This window comes from Rhamphochromis longiceps, linkage group LG17, assembly GCF_057381845.1.
Source record: "Rhamphochromis longiceps isolate RC_006_pf linkage group LG17, R_longiceps_female_GT1.1, whole genome shotgun sequence".
Classification (NCBI taxonomy): Eukaryota; Metazoa; Chordata; class Actinopteri; order Cichliformes; family Cichlidae; genus Rhamphochromis; species Rhamphochromis longiceps.
The window spans coordinates 31,590,992-31,616,517 of record NC_140573.1 but is presented as its reverse complement, the minus strand read 5'-3'; the positions used below and the strand labels follow the sequence as shown (position 1 = coordinate 31,616,517).

Below are 25,526 nucleotides of genomic sequence, written 5' to 3'. Positions count from 1 at the left end.
CTAAATGTTAAACATTATTGTGCAGCACATAAGATCAACAGAACACAGTGTGCTTTGAGGTAGGAGCCAAAAAGGGTGTAGTTTGTGGGTGTGATCACCCGTGTGTACACCTGTGAGCATGGACGCGCTTGTTTTTTGTTTTTTTAAAAGGTTCCTTCATGTAATAATCTGCTAGAGGGTGTGGGGGGGCCACAGCCCCGTCCTCCAGGGCTTGAAGCAGGTGTGGAGGAGATCAAAACTCCAGACATCCAGAGGCCCCCAGAACACAAGAGACCAAGGAAGACCAACAGAGGGGCAGCTGCGCCACTGTCCCGGAAAGAGCTGAGGAGAGTCCCAGATGAGGGCTCACTCAGCAGCCGCGGAGCAGAAGCCAGGGGGAGTTGCAGTGACGCGCCCGTGAGCTCCGCCGGCAGCCAGCTGCGCCTGAGTGACCGAGCCCCAGGCCGAGAGGCCGGGGGCACCCCACCTCCGAAGTGGCCCGAGCGAGCCCCAGGCTCCAGGCCCCGATAAGCGGCCGCCAAGGAGTGAGCCGGTGTGTACCTGGACGCCCATCCCCGGACACAAAGAACCACCAACGCACCGATGTCTGAGGGGGTCCGCCACTGGCAGGGGAAGTGGTGGTAGGGGGAGATAGGCCTCCAAACCTTGGAGGGCCTGAGATGTCCCCAGAGAGGTGGCGCCTGACACCCAACCTGACATACAGACACAGACATACAGGCACACACAGATACAAACATCCATTCCCACCCTCATGCTCTCATATGCACTTACTCCACACTCAACCAACGTGGAGACAGACATAAAGAGACGTTGTACACACGATCACACTCCCCAAGCGTACTCTACAAACCGGGTCTAGGTGCCCCCGCCCCTGGAGGGGGGAACTGCACCCAGACCCAGGTGGTGTTTCCCTTTTCCCTGCGGTGGGGGGAGGCAGACCGCCCCGACTCCGCAGCAGCAGGAAGGCTCCACACTCCAGACCGCAGTCGGACGGCCAACTCCTCCTCCTAGCCCCCCTGCTCCAGCAGGTCGCAGAGAACGGGGGTGAGAGAAGACTCCAAACCTCCCTCCACCCGCTCATTGTAATGTTGATGCATGTGTGTTCTAAGGTGCATTTAAAACCCAGGAGGGCATGGAGCTACCTGCCAGAGAGCAGCAGGTAAGCGCATGGTCCCTCCTGCTAGCCCTCAATGTCTACGTGTATTTAAAATTGAGAGGTGGGCAACGATGCCAGGGGTGGGGTGTACACCCTGATGGTACTTTGGACTCCGTGTATCGTGCCCACCCCCAAGATCCTATATGTATGTGTAATGAGAGTGTGAGTAATGTGAATGTCTAAGTTGTGGGATAAAATTGAGGCAGAGGAAGCCAGAAGGGGACAGGGGGGGGGCGGGGGGGCGGGGGGGTAGCCTCCTCTGCACCCTGGTGACATACCCCTACTCCAAGGCCCTGCATGTGTGGGTGGTTGTGGTGGAGCGGGAAGAGCGAGGCAGCTGGAGATGGGGAGGGAAGGAAGGGAGGGGCAAGTGACCCCTCCCTGGGGCCAGCTCCCCCGCTGACCCCAGTAGGCACCCCCATACTCCGCGACCCGCCAGGGAAAGGGGGCCCAGGCCCATCCAGACCGGGCCCAGTGCAGCAGCGCCGCCCGGCCCCACAGAGCCCGGGACAGTCCACCCAACCCCACCACAGAGAAAACTGCACCCACCCCACCATCCACTCATCTTCCAGACTACATAAGACAATAAACACCCAGGCTGAGATCTTCCTCCACCTCTCCTGTATCTCCCCCTCCTGCAGAGGGAGCTCCTGAGGAGAGGAAAGCTCCTGCAAGATGTGACAATCTCCCCCACCAGTTGAAGAGCCCCCCAGGTGGCTCGACGCACCGGCGGCACCCTGCTCCAGGGCTGGGCCCCCATGCACCCACCCGCCCACAACCCCGGCAACACACCAACCAGGACCCAAGCCCCCGAGGCCCGGTCCGGGTCCCAGCCCAGAGACGGAGCGCCCCCAGAACCTCACGCCCATCCCGGACCCACCCAGGGCCAGCCAGGCTACCAGGTCAGTAACCCACGTCCGTCAGCACAGACCCTCCCCTAGCCCCGCTGCACGCAGCCGCGAGGAAACAGTCACCGGAGAGCCAACAGAGCCCCTAACCGGACATGACCGCTACCCCGGGTTGAGCCCCCCAAGGAAGATGCCTCCGGGGAACCCCCCGACGCCCTAAGCCTGTCCCTACCCCCACACCAATCACAACAGTGAAGGCGGGACCAAACTATGACCCCCCACCCCCACTAGGTGATGGAGCTGATCAAAGGAGCCCAGAGCAATTGATCTGATGTGGTGGCAGAGGCTGTATCAAGACTAATGTAATCTAATAGATAATTTCTATATTGGTTAGAATTAAGATTATTTTTATTTTTCCAGTTCATGAGGACTGTTTTCTTGGCTATGCATAGGGCAGTGAAAACCATATGGGCGATATTCTTTTCTGAAGTGACATTATCTAAGCTGCCCAACAAACACACTAAGGGGGAAGTTGGAATGTTACATTTCAGACACTTCGATAAGTCTTCACATATCTCGCGCCAAAACTTCTGAACTGGTGGACAGAACCAAAGAGCGTGGATATAATTGTCCGGTGAATTGGTTTGGCAGTGTGAGCAGTTGTTGGTAGACGTAAAGCCCATCTTGAACATCCGATGACCTGTATAGTGTACTCTATGTAATATTTTGTATTGAATTAATTGAAGACTGGGATTTCTAATTAGATGAAAGGTTTTTAAGCAAATCTGAGACCAGAAGTTTAGGTCTAAGTTAACTGATAAATCCGCTTCCCATTTTGCAATAGGAAGTGATATTGATTCATCTGTTTTAGAAAGCATTCTGTATATTTTGGATAGTAATTTGGGGGGTTTAAGAGTAAGAAATTGAACCACACTTGGTGGTGTTTGTAGTTCAACTTGACCCGGTTTAAATTTCTTTTTTACTATGGATTTAATTTGTTGATATTCTAAAAATCTTTTCTTGTTGATCCCATATTGTGTAACTAGTCCGTCAAATGAAATAAATTCTGTTCCTTCTAGTATATGTTCTAAATATTTGATTCCTTTATCACTCCAATCTGAAAAGTTTATCATATTATTGTTTTGTAATATGTCAGGGTTGTTCCAGATAGGTGTACGTTTGCATGGGATTAATGAAGACGCTGTCAATTTTAGAAACTCCCACCATGCTGTCAGAGAAGAGCTGATGTTGATGCTTTTAAAGCATTCATGTCGTTGGATGTTTGAGCTGATAAATGGTAGGTCTGAGATCTCTAGATTATTGCAGAGTGCTTGTTCTACATCTAGCCAAGGTTCATCTAAGAGGGTGTGTTTTAGCCATCCTGAGATAAACTGAAGCCTGTTGGCTAAGAAGTAGTGCTGAAAGTTAGGCAGTTCTAGTCCTCCTTTATCCTTGGTCTTTTGTAGTGTTTTTAAGCTTATACGTGGGGGTTTATTTTTCCAAAGGAATTTGGACATACATGAATCTAGAGATCTGAACCAATCTTGTGGCGGTTTAGTTGGGATCATTGAGAATAAATAATTTATTTTTGGTAAGACCATCATTTTTATAGCGGCAACCCTTCCCATGAGTGATATGGGTAGACATTTCCATCTAGCCAGATCATCTTCTACCTTCTTTAAAAGTGGGATATGGTTTAATTTAGTTAGATCTGCAAGCTTGGGAGAAACATTAATACCTAAATATTTTATATTTCCCGATTGCAGTGGTGTAGAAGAGGAATTATGGAAGGAGCAATTAATCGGTAGGACTGTAGATTTTGACCAGTTAATTGAGTAATCTGATATTCTTGCAAAAGAGTTTATCAATTCAATCACCCCAGAGATATTGGTTTGTGAATTTTGGAGAAAGAGTAACACATCATCCGCATAAAGGCTGATTTTATGTTCCACGTTCTTGCATTTTATGCCCTTAATTACTGAATTCTGTCTAATTGCTGCTGCTAGTGGTTCAATAAAAATTGCAAATAGTGAAGGGGAGAGTGGGCATCCCTGCCTGGTGCCCCTCAAGAGACAGAAGCTGGAGGATGTCTGGTCATTTGTTCTAACACAAGCTGTTGGGGAATTATATAATATTTTTAACCAGTTTATGAAAGAGGATCCAAAACCAAATTTGTGTAAAGTTGCAAATAGAAATTTCCAGTTAACTCTGTCAAATGCTTTTTCTGCGTCTAAAGCTGCACTTGTAGCATTGTTAATAGCAAAGTGTATGCATTTGTGTATGTATGAGAACCAGTGTGGGACTGGAACTTTGAGAGCACACAGATGAGAAAGACAGGAAGAACAGAAAGAGACAGTGACACAGAGGCAACTAGAAAACTAGCAGACAGAGATGTGTGTCCCAGATCAGTGGATGTACTGACTGGAGTAGAACTCTCCCCATATTAAACATGCCCCCCTCCCCCCTCGAAAACTCAACCCACCCCTCTCCCATGCTGAGCCCTTGTACTGATCAGAGGAATGAGCGTCACTCTGCATTGCAGCCACACACTGGGACTGGAGGAAAACATAGCGTTGCTACACTCACCCAGCAGAACCCACAAATGCACAAACACACACTCGCGCACACCCCCACTCCAATCAACTCACAAACCTCCGGACCACAACACAGCACGACATACGCTCTGACTTTACACTTCTGCATAAAAAAAATCATACCAACACTGCAAATGGAGAGTAGCATTGCTGGCAAATACCCAGCTACACACGTTCAAACTGAAAAACAACTGTGTGCAAGGTCTGTTGATATGTTGATGTATATGCATGCTTTTGCACTTCACATTTTCATTTCTACAATGTTAGAAATAGTATTAAGAAAATGAGTTTACAGCTTGACCATCTTATGACACAGTTTATAACCCTCGCGCTTTATTGCCAGTTCTGACAATTCCTCAATTTGATTAAAGAGTTTGTTTAAGGTATGACAGTCTGAATTTGTGTTTTGAAACTGTTATTTTCCTGTTATTTTTAAGGTGGTCTTGAGCAATAGTTCTCCAGCAATATAGCCTCAAAATTGCATCAAAATATTTCAAGGGGATTTTTGATAATGATATTTCTCATTCACTGCAATCACTGATAAAAATAAATAAATACTTTCATCAGTGATTGCTACGGAGCCCTGCAAGGGACATGGGAGAAAAAAAAATTACGATGAACTTTTGCGAGATCTCGCAAAACTAACTCGGGTCGCAAAACTTTTGCGAGATGAATTCCAACAATGGCGGCAGCTACTTAGTTGTAATATTACGCTTTCTGGGTCACTTTTAAGATATTTTGAGGCGTGAATGTAGTTGTGTAAACGTCAAATATCTGCTTGGTTTACAAGACATCACATATTTGCAAAAGTGCTCCGACGTTTTCGGAGATCTGACACCCACCATCTCGAAGCTAACGGAAGGTCAAGACCTACTACAGCCGGGAGGAACACCGTTCTCCTGGCACATCGTGCCTCGACCTCCGGGTCGGCTTCGAGACCAGCAGGTCTTGGAAAAGTTTTGCGAGATCCCGAGTTTGTTTTGCGAGATCTCACAAAAGTCCATCTTAATTTTTTTTTCCTCCCATGTCCCTTGCGGGGCTCCGTAGATTGCAGCTGGCAGGCAGCAGCCTTTATTAGTGCAAATAAGGTGTGAATCTATTGCCACAAGGTGCCAGGAGGAGCAGCAGCGTTATAGTGCAGTTGTAGTAACACAGCAGTATATACAGTAACACATTATAACATAAATGAAAGCACAAAGGCAGCCTAGGTAGTGTTTTCAATGGAAATTAAGGTAAAACTTAGCAATGTGTGTAACTAGTTGAGTAGATATTTTAAAAATGCTGCCCCTGCTAGAAGGTGCCAGAAATAGTAGTCCGTTAAAGGTGTTATTCCTATTTTATTAATGTACATCAACAACTACCAGTTTAGCAATGTTACGATGCCACCTCTTGCTCTCTCAGTGAATGAAGGTTGTAAATGAGGAGAGGAGAAAGTAAACAGATAGCAGTTATGCTAACCAACGTGTTTCTGCAGTAATTTCATGAAAAAAAAAATGTTTTAAAATGACAGCTGCATGTAAATTTTGTCAAAATAAATTGCACTGCATTATAACGAAGCAAACAAGGCAACACGTAACCATGTTCTGCAGAGGGATGTGAATGCTAGCAAGGGAGAAAACAAGGCTAGTGCTGCTAAGGTTAGCAAAAGTTTGGATGCTATTGAAATAACTCCTTTTTGTGCTACTGTTGCTGTCAGATATGCCTGGGCTTATCTTATCGTTGCTGTGTTTGCTAGGAAATATAAAGACATGGCATCTGTATCATTGATATCATGATATGACATTTGTTGGCACGTTTTATTAAATCCCTACGCCTATTTCTTAGCAAAATGGAAAGGTTCAAGATGTTTGCACTGATGTGTACATGAACACTAATGTGTACAGAACACAGACAGACCTGTATGTATGGCCATGTCTTCAATGGACTTTAGTTCCCCAGCTACAATTACTTGTTTTAGATCCAGGAGGCAAACCTCCTTCTGCACTTTAACATATAATAACATGTTGCTTGTAAAAGAAACACAAGCTAACAATTGCTCCAATTCAAAAACAGTAATTAAAAACTATTACTTTGGGAGGCAGTTACAAACCTGTTCAGAGCCATGAATAAATCAGCGTTGCTAAATTATTATTGTTATTAAGCACAGCAAGAGAAAATTAAGAATAATTATGTAGCTCTCACTTACACACACACAAACACACACAAAGGAATAGACAAAAATTTAAGCAATGATTAAAGAGGGCTCAAGTCCAACATTTCTATCAAGCTAAGCTAACCCCTGCTGATACAAAAAAAAAAAAAACAGATGGAATACCCATTTCTCTCAAAGTAGCAGTGGAAAGGGAAAACAAGGAGGACACAGAGGAAAGAGAGAGAAAGCAGGGTGTCCTTGGTGTTTACATCAAGACATGGATTAGCAGCATGGATTACTGTCACCAGATACCCTGTCAAGATCAGGGTTAGGAGGTCTAATCCACCACAGAGCTGTTGATATTACAAAGAAAGCCTTGGGATTGTACTGTCAACTGGGTACATATCACATGAATGGAAGATAACTGACTGAGAGATTCAGACTTTATAACCACAGATGTAGCAATCAGCAGTGTTTACAAGCATCAAGGCGCTGTAAACAATGCATTTTTTAATTATTAAAAGCAATAACTGAGTTTTTAAAACAGCAGAAATGACCCCCCTACTCATTTTGTTTAAAGTAGATTTCTTATTCTCATTTTCAGCTCCATGTTTTAATTCTTGGACTGAGTGATTCAGAGACTTCTCATTGCCTTGATGCATATCCACAGTTAAACCAATGACTTTCACTCACACACCACATAAAACACTCTTTATATACTGCATGTCGTTGTTAGCAGGTATACATGCGAGAAATGCACTAAAATACCAAATCACTAGTCACTGTGTTACCCGGAATACCAGCACAGAAAACTTGGCAAGTAATTCTGCTAGCATAATAAATTTCAAACTATTTTAACACCTCTAAAAACAGCCTTCAAGAGCTTAGCAACACTGTAAATATGCCCACTCGCTTCACTGAAACTGCAGTCAGAAGCCGGTCCAGTTATCAATACATGGCAAACATCTCTGTGACATAATGTTACCCAGTAGCTTCCGGTTGTCATTCTCAAACACTGCCGTCATGAATGGAACACACTTGTCTTTTGCCTTTTGCCTTGCACTAAATCCAGCTTTACAATGGGCTATGTTAGCTAAAGAGTCCTCGTTGCGTTTGCATGAATAAAGAAATGTTTAGGCTTTTGGCTTTTACCAAAAAAAAAAAAAGGTGGTATTGGTGATTTTTTTTTTTTTTTTTGGGGGGGGGGGTCTTTTAAATTCTTCTATAGAACACAGCCAACTTACTTTTACTTCACTATTAAATAGATAGGGGTACCATAATGTGAGCACAGCTTCATATGGTCATATAAAGAAACCTCCTCCTTAAAGTGAAGCAGACAGATTATATATTACTAATAGGGAAGACTGGGGGTAACTGTAACATTTTCCCTTTATAACTCAGAGTACTTGAAATACACTAGTCATCTTTTGATGAAAGGAACATATGTATGTGCGAATAGTACAAATAGAAGTAAGTAAAGTAAATAAGGGCAATTATAACACTGAATAAATATATCTTATTAATCATTTACATCTCAAACAAAAAAAACTGCAACGTAATCACATTACTGTAGAAGTATCTAATAATGTAACTTAAAAATGTTTAGGCTGTATTCTCTCATTTAGCTGTCAGGTGTTGTAGCTCAAATATTTGACGATAAAATCTAGAGAGAGAATCCTAATGAGCATGTGCAGGATAAGCATTTTTACTGTAGGTTGTTTCTGCTGCATTACAGTTGCCCCATTACAACTGGCCCAGTCTCCCCCACAGAAGTAACATGTATATGTTTTGCTATACTGATCCATTTTAAGTGTGAGGTACTCGAGTTGTGTCACAAACTTTCTGCTTTCTCAGACTGAGTGTCTCTACTTTCTTTTCATGCTCCTAGAGTGAGTAAGAGCATTTCAAAGAAGGGGTCTAGGCAAAGATCCAACTGAAGAACCCCTCTGGATTTTAGAGAAATAGCTGACATCTGCCCATCCCCACTCCTTGCTCAATCTCTTTCATTTTTTGCCACTCGTTCTCTTTTCCTCTTTCACATCTGAGACTTACAAATCCTCCTTAGTGGGATGGCGTTCAATCGTGCTCATTTTTCTAAACACACGCTCTGAGTCGGCCCCTCAAGAATGTTTTCTGTGCAGAAAATAATCTGTGCATTGTGTCTTCAGTTACAATATCATTCATGGCTTTAGTATAACACTCAAAACAGTCCTTGGATCCAAAATAAGGTCACTCAGAAAACATACTCACATACACACTGATAAACTCTGCACTCACACACATTCTTGGCTCGGGCTGGGCCATTGTGCAGTGGGTGCTGATGCGTGCTGTGATTGGGAGAGTGTGTTATCGGTCCAGATCAAGAGGCTCTAATGTCATTAGGACTGTTGAGGAGCCCACTGGCCTGTCATCAGCACATTGCTCGTTAGACTGTGTATGACTTCCTGAATAGGAGGGGCTTTTGGGTTTCACATAGAGCAGCGACCACAAAAGGGTGAACTTAATGAATCTCTAATCAATTATAGTCCCCACAATGATTAAGAACCCATTAAGGATTGTAATCAGACGATCCCTGTTAAGAAACCCATGATGAAAGAGCGTCATCGCTATTTGTTAATTAACTGCAAAACACAGAATAACAAAACAGCAGTTGAAATAGATTTAAATGATAAATAAAAGGTTGAGTTGAAGATGACTGTGGCAAACTTTCAAGTATGATTATGCAAAGAGTAAAACAGGGCTTTAATGTTTCCCTTTAATCTATATTTAAAAGGAAGCATGCATGCAGGAGTTGATGATTTTGCATTAAGATATAGGCATGTTGTGACACATCAACTTACTCTGAATCAAAAGGAGATATTTTGCTGTAATTACAATTAATGCAGCCAGGAATCCTCCTTCTTAAAGGGTGTTGCTAGGCACTGTCTGACAGCCGCTTTCATAGAATAAATTCAAAGGCTCTAGCCTTTTTTTCCACCATTTCTCTCTCTTTCCCCCCCAATTCCCTTATTCCCTACTCTAACGAGCAGACAGGAATGCAGGGCCGTGTATCTGCTCTCACTTCCATCAGCTGCCGAATGGCACCACCTTAAGTCCTCCTCTTTCTCCATCCATCCGTTTTTCCTTACCTGTACCTCTTCTCCTCCCAGCTCCTCCCTCAGCTCTTCGGTTATTTCACGAGCCAAATTCCCCCCCCCCCTCTCCTGCTCTCTTTATCTGTCTTTTGCCTCCCTCACCCTCTCTCTCCAGCTCATCCCTGGTATCCCTTTCTCCTCTCAACACAGTAATTAATTATGAGTCGTAGTTTGCTCGAAGCTGAAATGACTGTGGATATTTTTGCTGCGGTATGAGAAACACTGAAACAAGACACTTCAATGTAGCGTGCTCTGTGTGTTTTGGTTAAAGCGAGTGAAATGGGTTTGCTGCTACCTTTAAGCCAGGATCTGTGCTGTGCTGCTGCTCATCAGTAACTTTGCAAGTGCTCTATCTCAAGCTCTTTCAATTGAAGCTCCTCACCGTCACACCAGCATGACCAAAATTACCGTCCAACCTTAGCTTTTCATAGATAACACATAATGAATGTCGATTGCCGAGGAGAAATAATTGCATTTTAGAAATGTCAGAGATGCTTGATGTGATTAAGAAATAGTTTGTTACTTAGTTCATCAAATAGAAAGCAGGGGCAAGTTATTATAACTGTTTATCTTATGTAATAATGTCAGCCGATGTAATTTTAAGATGTTTGTTGCAAAATATTAATGAAGTTGTCGGCACGGCATTAACAGCTGCACGAACACAGGCACCTCTGAGGTTTTAATAATCGCTAATCAAGTCTCACTGAGTTGTGATAAGACTTCACTTCCAACAGGGGTGGCATCCTTAAAGGTCTTTCACATTAGCACCCCTTCTCTTTATCCCACCTGTGTCACTGAGCAATATCCGAGCGTGCCAGTGCCACTTACGCAGGTAATAAATCAGGAATTATAACACTTCATTTTGCAGATGGCAGACTATAGACCTCCAGTCATTATAAACAGTATACTCTAGCTACAGACGATGATGTTTAGGGTTATACTTGCATCAAATTTACAGGAATTTATGAGGTTTATGTAAAAAAAAAAAAAAGAAAGAAAGAAAGAAAAAATGTTCATTTACAGAATGCATATACACAAAACATGCATGTTACATGTAGTAAGCAAAGCACATCAATCTGACACTTTGGTAGTAGTCAAATGCATATGAAAGCAGCACAGCTTCAGTCTGGTTTCAAACACTGTTTCTTCCTGGCAAGATGTTCCAGTAACAAAGACCACAAGAGTCTGAACAGTACCAGGGTCATGAAAATAGGACACACCAATTAAATAATTAATTATACCTTTACTTTCCTGTTATTACATGCCAAAATGCTTGCTGTGAAAAAGCCTGATCATGCAACATGCAGGCACACTTTGAGTACTCACTCACAATAGATCAGACCTTAAGAAGAGACTGATCTATAGAGAGACTACTGATGCCTTGAGGGAAAGCACATGTAAATTGTCACCATAATATTTAAATACATTAACAAGGATAGAAATCTAACACTGCTGGTAGAACAAAGCCAATCACAGAAGTGTCAAATAGTCACAACAGCACCAGTGCACACAGCTACACACCAGATACTACCCTATAGTACTTTAAGGACAGTAGAGTCAGTCAGACTTAAAATGAAAGTATCTGCTCATATGTAAGTCAAGTTCTGTAATTCACATCAAATAGGGGCCGCTATCACTGACATCCCATATGCTTTATCATGCACTCAGACACCGAGACACTGCTAGCATCCATCAGGACGGTGTTTATTTTCAGGTGCTTACAGCTCTTGTGGCACCAAAGAAGAAAAAAAATGAAGAGACTATTACGCCATGACAAAATAACTTCTTAAGTCGCCTGTTGACTAAATCGGGTTTCCTAGCTGAGTCTCCGTGCAGGATCAGACCTGGCCCAGTTCAGATGTTTACTCATGACAGTTTCTTTCATTCTTTACATTCATACCTCTGTCTCGTTCTCCGTCTAAATCCTGTGTGACCCGCATGCAGCCTCTTCTTTCCTTTTCTTCCTGTCTCTCTGTTCCGGAGCTAAAACAGACTTGACCTCTGAGATTAACTTCTTAGACATGAAAGCTTGATAATTTAGAAGGCTTTGTGGTGATTACACTAAAATGGGAAAAAAAAAAATCCAGATTTCTTTTTCTTCTCTGATCTCTCCATCTGTTTCTGCACTATTTCTTCAAAAACTGATCTTTCAGGTGTGCATGTGTATAAGGTGCATGTGTGCTCTGTTAAGCTTGGTATAAAGGACAAGGAATGAACTATTGGACAAAACAAAATTATTAATCCATCCTATTGTAACCCACTCCATCTCGCTGTCTCTCTGCCTCACACACATATACACATCGCTGTAGCACCATGCACATCTGTGAGCCTCATCACTTCCGTGGATGATTTGGTTTGCTTAAAGCTCATGGATTACGGCTCTCCCTCGTAATCCATGGAAGAAAAGTCTTAAAGATCTCAGCTTCTGGTTTACTACGCACAGCTGGAACAAGGTCAGCTGACTGGCCTGTATTGAACTTGTTATTCTCTTTGTTTCTCTTGATTTATCTCCCAAAAAATGTATCCAGGCCCTGCTGATCTACTAAGCCAAGAGAAAAATCACTGTTATTATGATTAAACGATTACATAAAGTATCATTCTGAAATTATGCTCAAGTTAACCAATAAACATTATTTTTAATTTATACTTTGTGGTCTTTAATAAATAATTCGAACACCCACAATATGAGAGCGGCACAAGCTACCGCCTTACAAATGATCACCGAGTTGAATCAGCGTATTAAAGCACTAGAATCACAAGCTATGCATTATTGCTAGCTTCAACTAATGTGGCAACAGTCTGTTATTCAGAATACGGTTACTTTTATGTTAGAGAAGAGTCAAGGTGGAGTCAAAGCAGTGTGTGGAATTGCTGCGGTAAACAAACAAAGACATTTGGCTCAAAACTTCTGTGAAGAGATTGTCTTGTTGAGTCTCCTGCAGCTGAGTCGGCGTCACCTTTTCTGCCTCACAAGCTCCCTTTCCTCTCTGTGAACCCTGTCCTCGTATTCCCTCTGCTGCTGGACGAGGACAGCCTCACTTTCATCAAAGTCTCTCCCCATGCCAGCCAAAAGCCTGCGTTGGTCCTTGAATGTCTGCTGATGCCTGGGCTTCTTCAGGAGGACTTTAATCCTGTGCTTGCATATCCTACTAAGACTGCTGCTGCGACTTGATTTAGATCCCATCAGATTAGTGGAAAACGGTGCATGTCGGGAAGACACTTTGACTGCCTCAGTGGAAAACGAAATACTACATTCCATTTTAATGTTTTTTTGTTTTTTTTTTGTGAATCACAGCAAATAGATGTATCTATTAACAGCTCTAAATTCTGATAGAGACACTGATGTACTGTCATACAAAGGAACTTGTCATTGTCACATATCTCTGATTGTGTCTCACTCTTGACTTCACGGGTGCTTCAGTTAGAAAGAAAAATATAGCCCAGTCCCCACTCTTCTTCTAGAAACAGCACACGTCATACTTTGTCAGCCTGTTCACATGTCTATCCACTGTAAATTACCTAAGTATAGACCTTGTGGAATGGATGGAGAATATTGGGCATGCTAGCGAAGACAGAATGTCTACATCTGCAGAGACTTGCAGCCCAACCGTAATGGTCTGGGAAAACTGAAATATTAGCAGTTTGACAGCATGTGTCAGAAGTGCCCTTCTAGCTGCTGAGATATTCCATTTTTAAACACATTCAGCCAATGGTGCTGTACAACTAGTACTACCACAGACCGAGAGGTAGAAGAAGAAACGGTTGATAAATGAGCAGAAGTATAGAAGTGGATGTGTCACTTCCCTAAAATGTCAAAGAGAAAATGAGAAAATCATTATGATAAGGAATTGTGGTGATTAAATAACGTGATATTTTAGCCGCTCTGCAAACTAAACATGTTCACTCTTAATTCAGATTATTTCAAAACATGTAACTACTGTGGGCGCATGCATCACACGTGCACATCTGTGATTTCATGTCATTCTTTGACTGTTTTATGAAGAAAGCATGCAGTTTTTACACTACTAAGACTGAGAATGGCATGGTTTAATTGGTAGTAATTGCCAGTAATTGTCAGTAATTGCAAGTAATTGCAAGTAATTGTCAATAATGACAGTGCAGGGTCTCCTTTGGGCTTGTTATTAACATGTTGACAATGTTAATATCTAATTAATGAGTCCAATGATGCATCATGGGAGTCATTCATGCAAAAGAGTTTATGCACCCTGTGTAGATAAGCAGTTGTTGTTGAGGGTAATGCAAACACTAACACACAGCTTATATGAGCACCTAGCTAATAAATTTCTCCTGCTATGCTGTAGCTCGTTGAACTATGAGAGCTCAAATAAGGATAATTCAAAGAGTATAAACTAGAAGGACGGTGGAGCTAAAACCCTAGACACTAAGAATGATCTGAAAACTAGATGCAATGCTCATTAAAAGGGTTAATTTGGACATTTTAAAGTAATATTTCAAAGTATTTCATACAGTATGCAAAACAGACATAACTATGGGTGATTTCGAATTTGTTTTTGCACCATTACAAAATAAAATGTCAACCAAAATCTAATGTTTCAACGTGACTGAGGCATATAAACAGTTAAACGTGCAAAGGTGTGTGTGAATATGAAGAATGTGCAACATACACAAAATCCCTCCTGCTGCAGGATCCCTAGGGCATTTTGCAGTATCATCTTCCCACTACAGTAACATGACTTAACATGTCTTAAAACTTGTTTAGCGAAAAATGGTCAAAACTTAGAAAGATAACAGCTTTCTTCTACGTCTTGTGTCATTATTTGTTGGGTTAGATTGTGTAGTGACCCAGGACTCCACACACACAAAGAGAATCATTGCTGCCAAGAAGTTTTAAAAAGGTGGCCCCACATCAATAGTCTTGTTACACAGGACTTGTGTTGTCAACTTTTAACCATCCACTGGGATCAGGTTTCACAAAGCAGGAATACTCACTTTCCAGGACCGGGCTTATTGGCTGCCGAGATAGATGCCAAAGGAAGCACAGCTCTTAAGCACAGAGGCAGAGCTACCCTACAGATGCAGGACTATTTACAAATCCGCCAGCTGACATAAATTAAAATATGTCTGTGCAGAACTGCTGGACCCTAGTATAACTAATTTGTCTGCTGATTTTAGTCTCAGCATATATGTTGTCAATATTCAGTGATATGAAAACTTTTTACAGATAAAATGCAGAAAAAGCAGCCACAGTTTGCCCAGTGGAGCTGCTCCAGCTCATTGGTTAACTACTCTTGGTACAAGAGTGCAAAGTGTGCATCAGAACTGACAGACGGTGGTGTTCAGCCGGGTGGCGTGTACATTGCAATGAATTTACATTAAAAAAGAAAATCTTCAGCTGAGATATGTGTGAGCGCCATCACAACAACTAAGATGTGGGTAAACTGAGTTTAGGCAGGTTTACACTTCATTACATGCCTTTCCACAACCACTCCCTTCCCTCTGCATGGTTCCCCTTAAACTTTCCTTCTCCCTTTAACTCCATCTTTCAAAGCCTACGGCATAAACACATCAGACAAGCTTTCTAGCCAGTCATCGTTCACAGTGGCAAGTGAGAGGATGCAAATTATTATCCAGCGTGTTACCCCTCTCTCTTCCTCCCTCTCATCCTCCCTTGCTTTCGTCTTTCCCCTGCTTGTCATGGCCATTTTTATACTTTGATTTTCTGAAAGCTTTACCTCATCTCATTGCTTTTTCCCAGAGACATGAAGAAAACCCTCTCACACACGCCGACTTACATATGGACAGAGACACACCACATAACTATCTGGTTGCCAGATTTGCCGGTGGGCCCAGAACAACCCAATCAAAGCTCAGCTGGAAGGACTGCCATGACAATGCATAACGGATGGACAAAAAAAGAAGGGGGAGGGAGAGATGAAAACCTTGTGCTTTCTCCAGTTACGTTTGTAGACTCGCAGAGAGAGGGGACAGCCTTTTTTTTTTGAGCCAACAGAGGGAAAAAGTGAGAGGGAGAATAGCTTGATGCAATACAACAAAGTGGCTAACCTTTCCTCTGCTAGTCTGTCAACTGGGGATTTGGAGCATTATGTCTACAGGAACTCCCAGTGCTCTGTGTGGGAGGTGGCAAAAAGGAGATGTGTGCTCAGTACTGAAAGGCTCTATATGCTCCAAATCAGCCACAGAATTAAAACCAGACAGGTGAAGTAAAGAACATTGATTATCTTGTTACAGTGGCACCTACCAAACTGTGGGATATATTAGGCAGCAAGTGAATAGTCAACTCTTGAAGTCAATGTGTTAGAAGGAGGAAAAATAGGTAAGTATGAGGATCTGAGCAACTCTGAGGGGCAAAGTGATGATGATTTGCTGCCTCAGCCACAGCATCTCTAAAACAGCAGGTTTTGTTTGCTGCAGTGGTTAGTACCTAGCAAAAATAGCTGAACCAAAAACAACTGGTTATAATGTAAATATAGCTCATTTACGCATGTATGGATAGGAGGCTTGTCCTCGTCATCATGCACATGCTGACTCCTGTTCACCACCTACAAATTCTACAATGGCCATGTCAGCAAAAGAACTGAACCATGGATCAAAACACATTTTTTATGTCATGTGGAAAGCCACAGGTGGGTGTATCATTTCCTTGGAAAAAAATAGCAGCAGGATACAATATGAAAAGAAAGGAAAGCCAGCAGAGATCGTATCACGCCCTGGGCAAAGGTTTAGCTGAGAAACCTTAGGCCTTGGCCATCATGTGGAGTTTGACATGTACCACTGACCTAAACATTGTTGCACACCATGTACATTGCTTTTTGTTAAAGGTATTCCCTGATGGCAAAGGTATACCCGGCAATATCCACCATCTCAGTCAGCAGGTTTTTTCCAGCTGAGTTTCCCTACTCTCTTAGCACTACCTTGAAGCTTACCAAAAGTTCTTTCCAGTGTGTCAATCATTTTTCTAACTAATCAATAAAAGATAGCTGCGGCCCTTTGGTCCATTCTGCTCAAGATGGAAGGATGGGAAAAAAATACCTAAGGGTATGACAAGTGCCAGACTACAAACACTCCAGCAGCCACTAACAAGACTCAGCCAATCCAATCAATATCTACAGTGACACAGTCATCACTGGTTAGAATATCAACAAGCAACAATGATCTTCCGATTAATATATTAAGAGATGATGTTCCATCTCCTTTTGGTGTCATATGAAAGGTAAGAAGCTCAGAGAATCAACAATCCGTGTTGCCTTAATGCCGCTTACTATTTTTCAAGGTAAGCATATGAGTAATTACAATTGCTGTGAAGGGGTTCTCAATTGACAAATCATGTTGCCATAGGAACAGTTGTGTGGGTAGCAGGTAAGGACGGTGTGAGTGACTATAGGGGAAAGATTTAACAGGACCTCATTTGACTGAGCTCCAGCATGCAGAAAGATTTCATTAAATCAGTTAATGATCATCAGTCCCACCAACATCACAGGGAAAGCGTGACAACGAGGAAAGTAAACCAAACAGATAATTAGCAGATAAATAGCTGAGGTGAGGTGCATGTCCTAAGTTTAACATTCTCGTGCAATCATCGCTTTTCGGAAAAGTTTAATCAAAGCAATCAATACGATCACACCGAAAGTCAGAGACTTAAAAGAATGACAAAGGAAAAAGGATTTTATTCCAGGAGAGCAACAAATTGTTCACCACAGCAGTTGGCGAGAATTGGGCCTTGGCTAAGAGTCAATCACTGCATTTGCACAGACACGAGCCATTCCAAATCCCATCAGCAGAAGAAAATAAAATATACTCAAGGAAGGCAAAATCCCAAACTCAAAAGGGAGTACCACACAGAGAGAAGAATAACACAAAACCCAATGTAAGCCTTGTTAAGTCTCTCCTTAATATCCCCAACATTATGCTGCTAGACTATGATATATCCTGGGGGGGGAGGGGGAGACAGAATAAGGTGGGTGATGTAGGGGAGGGTATTACAGTAAAGTAGATCCTCCCTTCAGCCTTCTGGCTATAGAACAGCAGGGGTCCTTTCTGAACCCACTGTTTCACAATTACTGTGGTGACACTGAATACTGATGCCCCCTGACACCGCCAACACTCACAGCAGACAGGAAATGAGAGAGAGAGGGTACAAGAAAGAGCAGAACAGAGAGTGTGTGGGGGCGACAAGAATGGAGAGACATATTAACTTTAAATACTCCGGTCATCTCAACAAATATATAGTAATACTGCTTTCTGTGTACTTTACTGCAGCATTGCCGCAGAGTCTTTTTTGGATTCCAAAAAGAAAAATATTGCTGAATTTCCAGCACTGAAAGACATTCTGGTCCAAAGACATTGCCACTCGCCTTGGCGCGGTAGGCTGCTCGCAGGCTTGGCAGACTCAAGTAGCTTAGAGCAATACAGACTGATTTGACAGGCACACAAGAGGCGGTGCAAATTCAAACAAGAGAACCAATCAAGGACAATGCTCAAAATTTGATCGCATACTGGCAAATGAGTGCTGCCTGTCTAGATGTGGATTTGCCTTTATGAAATTGTACCCTGGATTGTGTTGCACTTAAATTTTCCTCGAAAGCTTTGTTGACCCATGTTGTCCAGAAATATTCCAAAGGAAGGCATTACTGCAAAAAAGTACCAGAGCGACTATTTAGTCAAAAGATACGCCTTTGTGGAAAAGAGCATATTCAAAAGTGGATTTCTAATCACTACCATTTTTATAAAATTCCATTCTAAGAAATGTAGCTGATTACAATTGCCTGTTTTGTCTAGTTTATTTACATAATTCTGTTCCATAAGTTATGTACTCCAAGATTTACCAGACATGCATTTACCAAAAAGCTGGAAGAAATATTTGTCTACTTCTCATTACTTACTAAAAAAAAGCTAACACTTTAACTGCTCACATCCCAAAAGAAACCGCTGACCTCTTTTAGTACCTAGCGCTGTAAGCAGGGATTCTCTTTTCAAGCTGAAATGTTAACTTTTCTAAAGAACAGCACTTATTGAGGTCAATCCAGAGCTATGATAGCAATAAAGTCAAAGCGGAGTAGGGACGAGAGTGTCAAGCACAAACATGCTACCAATAACCTTTGCTACAACAAACTGACAGCCCTGCTGTTGCTCGAGAGGATGATCCATGGACTCACAAACAACATACTTGTATTTTGGCTTATAAAAAACATACTATAAAAGCATAGTTTCTTATTGCATGCTCACTTAAAACAAAACTTGTTATTCGAAGAACTGAATAATGAGATAAATTTTCATATGATGACTGGTTGCATGAAAAATATTGAGAAGGTTTTGTCAAAAATGGATTCATAGAACATGCGTACATGCTTGCACGCCCATTCTTCCAACAGGCATGATTAAAACACCATTAGGCGCCTAATCCTTGCGTGGACTTGAGGCCTCGGTGAAGGAGTAAATGAGAGATAGCTAAGGGAAAAAAAAATGCCCTAAGACCGTCTGCAATTTTCTCATCATTTCATGCATCTGAAACAAAACTAATTTACTGCTTGTCATGCTCGGCTTGGCACACACAGGCATAAGAGCCAATATGCCACAGCGTGTCTGTCATCTGCTGCTGCATCAAAGAGAGCTGTTTATACATCAGACTCACGGCTCCATATGAATCATAGAAACCTGGGAGAAACGCTTAATATGGTCTTATCAAAAGGAGCAGTCTGGCAAACCCACTGATACGTCGGTGACTTTCCACATCTCCCCGATTCTCATCTAAAACAACATCCCATGTCTCCTTCTCGGTTTATATCCTTCTTCATAGGTCATTCCAATGACACAACAGTCTGGATTTTTTTTCTGCCCATCCCCACACACAAATACACAAAGATAAAGTTATGTGCTTGGCAGCTTAGAGTGTGGCAGAAAGATATGGGAGGAGAGTGCTAGAGGCAGAAACCATAGGGGAGAGAGGAGAATTGAGTAATAAGATGAAAGAAAGCATGATAGAAGCCTGGAAGGAGAAAATAAAAAGTGGTGCGACTGTGATACAGTAGCGTGTACATGGATTGGGGTCCATTATAAAGGCATGCAACGGCTTAATAGGACTCTGTGGCCAAGATGCTGACTACGGTATGTGTCTACATACACACATGCACTCACATGTTCTTCTTCCGCATATAACGGCTAAACTATTCAGAGAGAACAAAGATTCTCATTAAACTGGACGCGGTGACATGTATTGATTTCTCCCCACAGAATTCACGACGCCTATTGTTTGGAGATCCTCACTTGATATCTCTGCTGTTATTGCTGTGCAAACATCAATATGCAGCTCTTCAGTGTATTAAAAAAAAAGGGGTTAATTACATACTTGTAAGCAATTATTCCCTTAATGTAGCATAGAATCTACCCACCCCCTCTAAATTGGAATTTAGATTAAAGCCATCAGGCCGTCAGTCAGAGATGGCATCTTCAGTGTCAACTAAAACCCAATCACACATTGCATACCAGATTTTAAGCTTACTCCAAGGTCATGTCCATACAGACAAGATAACAAAGATGGGTTTTATGCATCAATGGAATGATAATTCAAAGTGTAACACCATGTATTGCGCTCACCCTGAACAAAGAAAAAGGTTATCACGCTCCAGTAAGCCAAGAGAATCTAACTTTGATCAAGTAAGAAGGGATTAATAGACACCGAAAAATATTTCTTCCAATTTTATACTATCCCTGCCTCTCTTGTTAAAGAAACATGTCTCCGACTGTCCTAAAATATGGGAGACAGATTATAGTGGGGAGAACAGTTGGTGACATGGAAATACAATTTGCAATCTCCTCGGTGGTGTTTGGTGGCATGAGAGAGGAGGGAGTCTAATTGGACACAAGCCTGTGTCTGGTAGTCCTGTCGCAGCCCACAGGGTTGTAAGTGTGTATGAGTGAGTGAGTGCGACGGAAAGAGAGAGAGAGACATGGAGTGAGAAAGAGAGCAACAGAAAAAGAACAAGAACAAACAGAGAGCTCCATTCAGGTCCAATCCACAGACACATCATTCAGTCTGACATGACGATACGTCTCTGTGACCCGAGTATTCATATAGGACCTCGCCAGCCAGTCACAGATGCATCATTCACACCCACACAGAGACACACAAGCACACTTCCGCTGGGTCTACACTGCTACCAGGCATTTATATCGCTACAGCAAATCTTACTAAGAGTTCCCACTCATATTCATTCACAATTCCCCCCCCTTGACACGAACACATTGCAAAGATTTTCTATGGAGCCTATTCTTGCAAGCGGACCGCTACCAAACTGCTATGAGCGTCTTTTACTGCCAAGGTTGGAGTGAGAGTTTATCCATTAGCAAGCCATAATATTGACAAGGCTGTGCTCTCCGGGTCCAAACCCCAGCCCTCTAGCCGTAACACTGGCCGACAGACAGGGGGTTGTATGTCAATATGAGGCGCTTACAGGCAGATAAAGGATGCTGCTTCAATTCCTATAGGCAGGCCTTGATGGACAACACGTCGAGAGAAAGGGAAACAGACGGGAAGGGAAGGAATGAGAATGAGTACTGCCAAGTGCTCTGAGAGCTAAGAATTTAGGACTGAGCTGGAATTTGGCCGAAGGGCAAGGAGGCTGAACACAGATGACTCGCAAATTGCTCAGGGATCAAATTTTTAAGACCTTGACAGCAGCTGAGCGCACAGACAATTTGAGTAAAAAATGGGAACATTCAGAAACAAGACAGATGTGCATATTCTGAATGCATGTTTTGGGGAAACAAAACACAGAAGGCTGTCTTCCAGCCTAAATCGCAAAGCGCAGAAGAATAAGCTGAATGCATTTTTCCTGTATGCATGTTGCTGTTCACCACCTCACCACCACAGATAGTTAAAACACCAGTTAGTGGACGACTAATCAGTAAAGAGACATATTTTTGTATTCATTTGCTTTAATTAGTAGTTAAAGAACCGGGTGAACTCTGATGCCAATGTTGCCCTCTTTGCCAAATGTATGAATTTCAGTCACTTCACTACCTTCCAAACCCACAGCACAGCTAAGCAAATGTCATAAAACATTGTGTATAACAACTATTTCACAGTCACTTATTCAACTTGCAATAACACATAATTCACTGTAGGAACTGAGACAAAATCAAAATTAATGCCAGCGTCAGCCATGTACATGGGCTCAATCAATCCACTTAATCCTATGAGCCACACTGCCCCTCATGGACTGTAAAGCACATAGCCTCGTCCCTTCAGCCATCCTCTTGCACTGAACAAGCATGAGACTTTTGGTGAGCTCATCAAAAACACAACTAGAAGTACAATTTTGCGAGATAGTTGTGTAAAAATGCTGCCGCACTCCTTTACATTAGGGTAACATCAAGTAGGGACTTGAAGGGCAACACTGAATTGATGCAGTGAGTGTGGAGAGCAGGTGGATAGAGGGAGGGGAAAACCAGTAGAGGAGCTCAGAGTGCTCACTGTGGATGCTGTACTACAAATCTGCATTTTTGGTTGGCTGCAGAAGCTGCTTTCCGTGCACGAGGTGCAATGGAGGGTGGGAGGAAGGAAAGGGAGGAAGGAGAAAGCAGTGGAGCAGGAGATGGATGGAGGAGACTGAAGAGCTGCATCATACCGCGGGGCAGAGCTTGCACAGTTTGCTTAAATCTCTAGAAATCGCTTCAAGTGACCCACAACAAGGCTGAGCCAAAGGGGATGATTTACCTTGTGTACAACCAAAATCTAGACTAAGTCCAATGTGCTGACAGCAAAGTGCCACAAGCTGCTGTTATCAGAATTACATGCACTATTTCAAGACGCTGAATATCTTTAAGTGATGAGAGAAAAATTTCTCATCACTCTATCACTGACTTTGTTGCATGTGATCTACGAAAAGTGAAAGCATGAGAAAAATCTATTCTTGTGGATTATTGTTGGAATCTTCTCTCGGCAGGTCAATCAGCACTCCAGACAGCCACAGCTGGGTTTATAAGCTACTCAACATAAAAAGGCTTGAATATCATTTAAGCGAATAAAAGTGCCTGTGGCAAAGACAACAATGTCATAAATGCGCCTTTAGTGTCTTCTTTTGTTACGACATCAAAGCAATTGAAATGATCCCTTAATCCTTTTTTAAGTTTAGCCCTAAATCATACCCGTGGTGTGCTCCGACATGAAAATGAAAGTGCTAACATAAAATCCAAGCCTTAAGATAAAGTTACATTAAACTGAGTAGCCTGCTACCCGAGAGACCAAATGCCATGTAGTCAGGTTTTTCGTCTAAACCTAACGTGAAGTACATCCCGCAGTGCTCTATCCACATCGGTCAAGTTCAAAAGCCTTCAGGCTTCCACGACGGAACCTACGACCGTGGGTCCGCACGGGGAGAAATGTCCCAGTGTTCAGTTTGAGGCACATTAACGTGGGTTTTCCTGCAGGTTGAGATAGCTGACAAACCGTAGATAAGAAAAAAAAAAAAACGTCAGGAAAGCGCAATTAAACGAACAAAATAACTAAACATTGTGATATGCACATGCTGGATTGTGCCACAGTGAAACTGTTTAGAAAAGTTCTTTAGCAGCGTGCCTGAACAGGGTCAGGCTGCATACACTCAGCCCTGCGTGGAAACCTAAAATAATAGGAAATATTCCAATACTGAACGGTTTAAATAACTTTTTGAAAGAACTTTGACAGAAATTTTTGAGAAAGGTGTTAACTTTTTGTTAAGGCCACAGAAATGAATAAATACCATATGTAATAAAACATCGGGTAGTTTTCCATTTCCATCTTTGTATTTCGTAAAGCTCAGCCACCTCCAATATCTTAATTTTGGTCCAGGAGTCTGAGCGCCACTACATACCAGTCCTACACATTGCTTCATCCTCCGAAGACACTGCGTAAAACCGACGCGGAATCCCCGACAAATAATATCGTTTTGAACCGTCATAGCTACCGCTGCAAGAGGAACGAGCACAATTTGGGTACGCACCTCTCCGTGGCTCACATGGGATGAAGGGTACGAATAGCCAATGAAAACGGAGGAAACTCGGTCAACTTGAGGTCCCAAGTTAAAACAAATTGCAGAATTTGTTGGGGGGTTTTATCCTACAATTCTTCCTCGGGGATATAATGAGACGATCCAAATGGATTTTAAAAACAAAATCCGACCGATTATCGGAGTGCGCAGAGCGGGCATGGCGCAGCTAGAACAGGTGCAACACGCCTCTTGTCACCTGGCTGGTGCAGTGGGGAACCTCAAACCCGGCTATGATGCCCACCACAGCCTGCAAATATAAGTCCCGGTTGTGGGAACTAACGCAGTGACAAGCCTCGTTCCTTACCTGTAATCTATGCAGATATCATTCACAGCCGCAGCCGCATCGACACTGCGGATAAGAGGCACGTCCAGAGCAATCCCAACTCCTTCTACTCTTCCCCCCTTCCCCTCACAAAAAAATGAAATGCTTAGAGTAATGTTATATCCTGATCAGACGGCTTGTCCACTTTAAATCCCCGGTAAAGGTGTAGTTAGAAGCGATTCCTGCACGGGAGAAAGAAACAGCAGCGGACTTCCAGCAGCATCCCCGATCAGCAGGACTCTACTAAGCCTCTCAGAGTGTTCTGAGACCCGGGAGCCGCACCTCCCATCTCCCGGCGAGGACGCACTTGGTATGCCGTTGGAAAAGCCGCTGCGCCGTATGGGATACCGCAGGAGGCTGTGCTTGTGTGCGCGTATGTGTGCGTGTATGTGCGTGCAGAGAACGTGTGTGTATAGATGTGACTCAGTGCGGTGCTCCTGCTCAACTGAGGTGCTAAGGGTGCTGCAGCGGAGTGCGAGAGAGAGAGAGAGAGAGAGCTGGAGGGAGAGAGAGAAAGAAGGAGAGAGAGAGAGAGAGAGAGAGAAGTAGGCTGCTGCCTCGGAGTTTGCAGCTTCACAGCGAATCTCCAAGCCGGGAGGGACTTAGTGCACGGAGCTTCGTCCGCTGTAAAAGACGACTGTTTTCACCAAGGTTCATGACTTGCCGGCAGTAACCTCTTAGATTGGAGGCGAAGTGGAGAGTGTTTTCTTTACATTTTAAGACCTTGGCAACTATGTCTATAATAATAACACCGAGTGCGTAAAGCCTACAAATAAAAGCACACATCATCACGATTATCAATATGAGACTATAGGAAGTGTGACAACTCCCCATATGGGGTCCTGTGTAGTTGCTTTGTAGGCGTCAGCATCTCTAAACAAGAAAAAAAAGTGCATTTCCTAGCTTAAGAGATAAGCAATTCGAAAGGTATATTTTCCACCTAATAAAATAAAATAAATGTGGTATGATGTGGGATTAAATGGAGCCCGTGCCTTGTTAAAATAGAGGTTTATACAGTTAGGTATGGGTCCCGTAGCCAGCAGACGGTTTATGTAATGCATTCATCCCGTTGAGAATGGGATTTGGCAATGCCAAAGGGGAATTTAACACAAATACGCTACAATACCGGGGTGAAATGATCAGATCATCGGATTTGAATACCTAATCGCAGGATCATTTAAAGATAAAGATTGGGCACCACAGCAGCATAATTACGAATCCTGCATAGATGTGGGGGATTAGAACCTGCATTGCATTTTTTTTTTCATTGATGATCTTTAAACGTGCCTCAGGAGCCCCCCCATCCCTACGTTT

General features: G+C 42.8%; 1 protein-coding gene across 1 annotated transcript in view; it reads right to left on the bottom strand.

Moving 5' to 3' along the window:
* Nucleotides 1–24,703, bottom strand: part of plxna4 (plexin A4) — a 261,846-nt gene extending 237,143 nt beyond the window's left edge. Inside the window, exon 1 of the mRNA XM_085387521.1 lies at nt 24,195–24,703. The gene's annotated coding sequence lies outside the window, so the exon portion shown is untranslated. The remainder of the gene's footprint in view (nt 1–24,194) is intronic.
* Nucleotides 24,704–25,526: the final 823 nt, after the last annotated feature.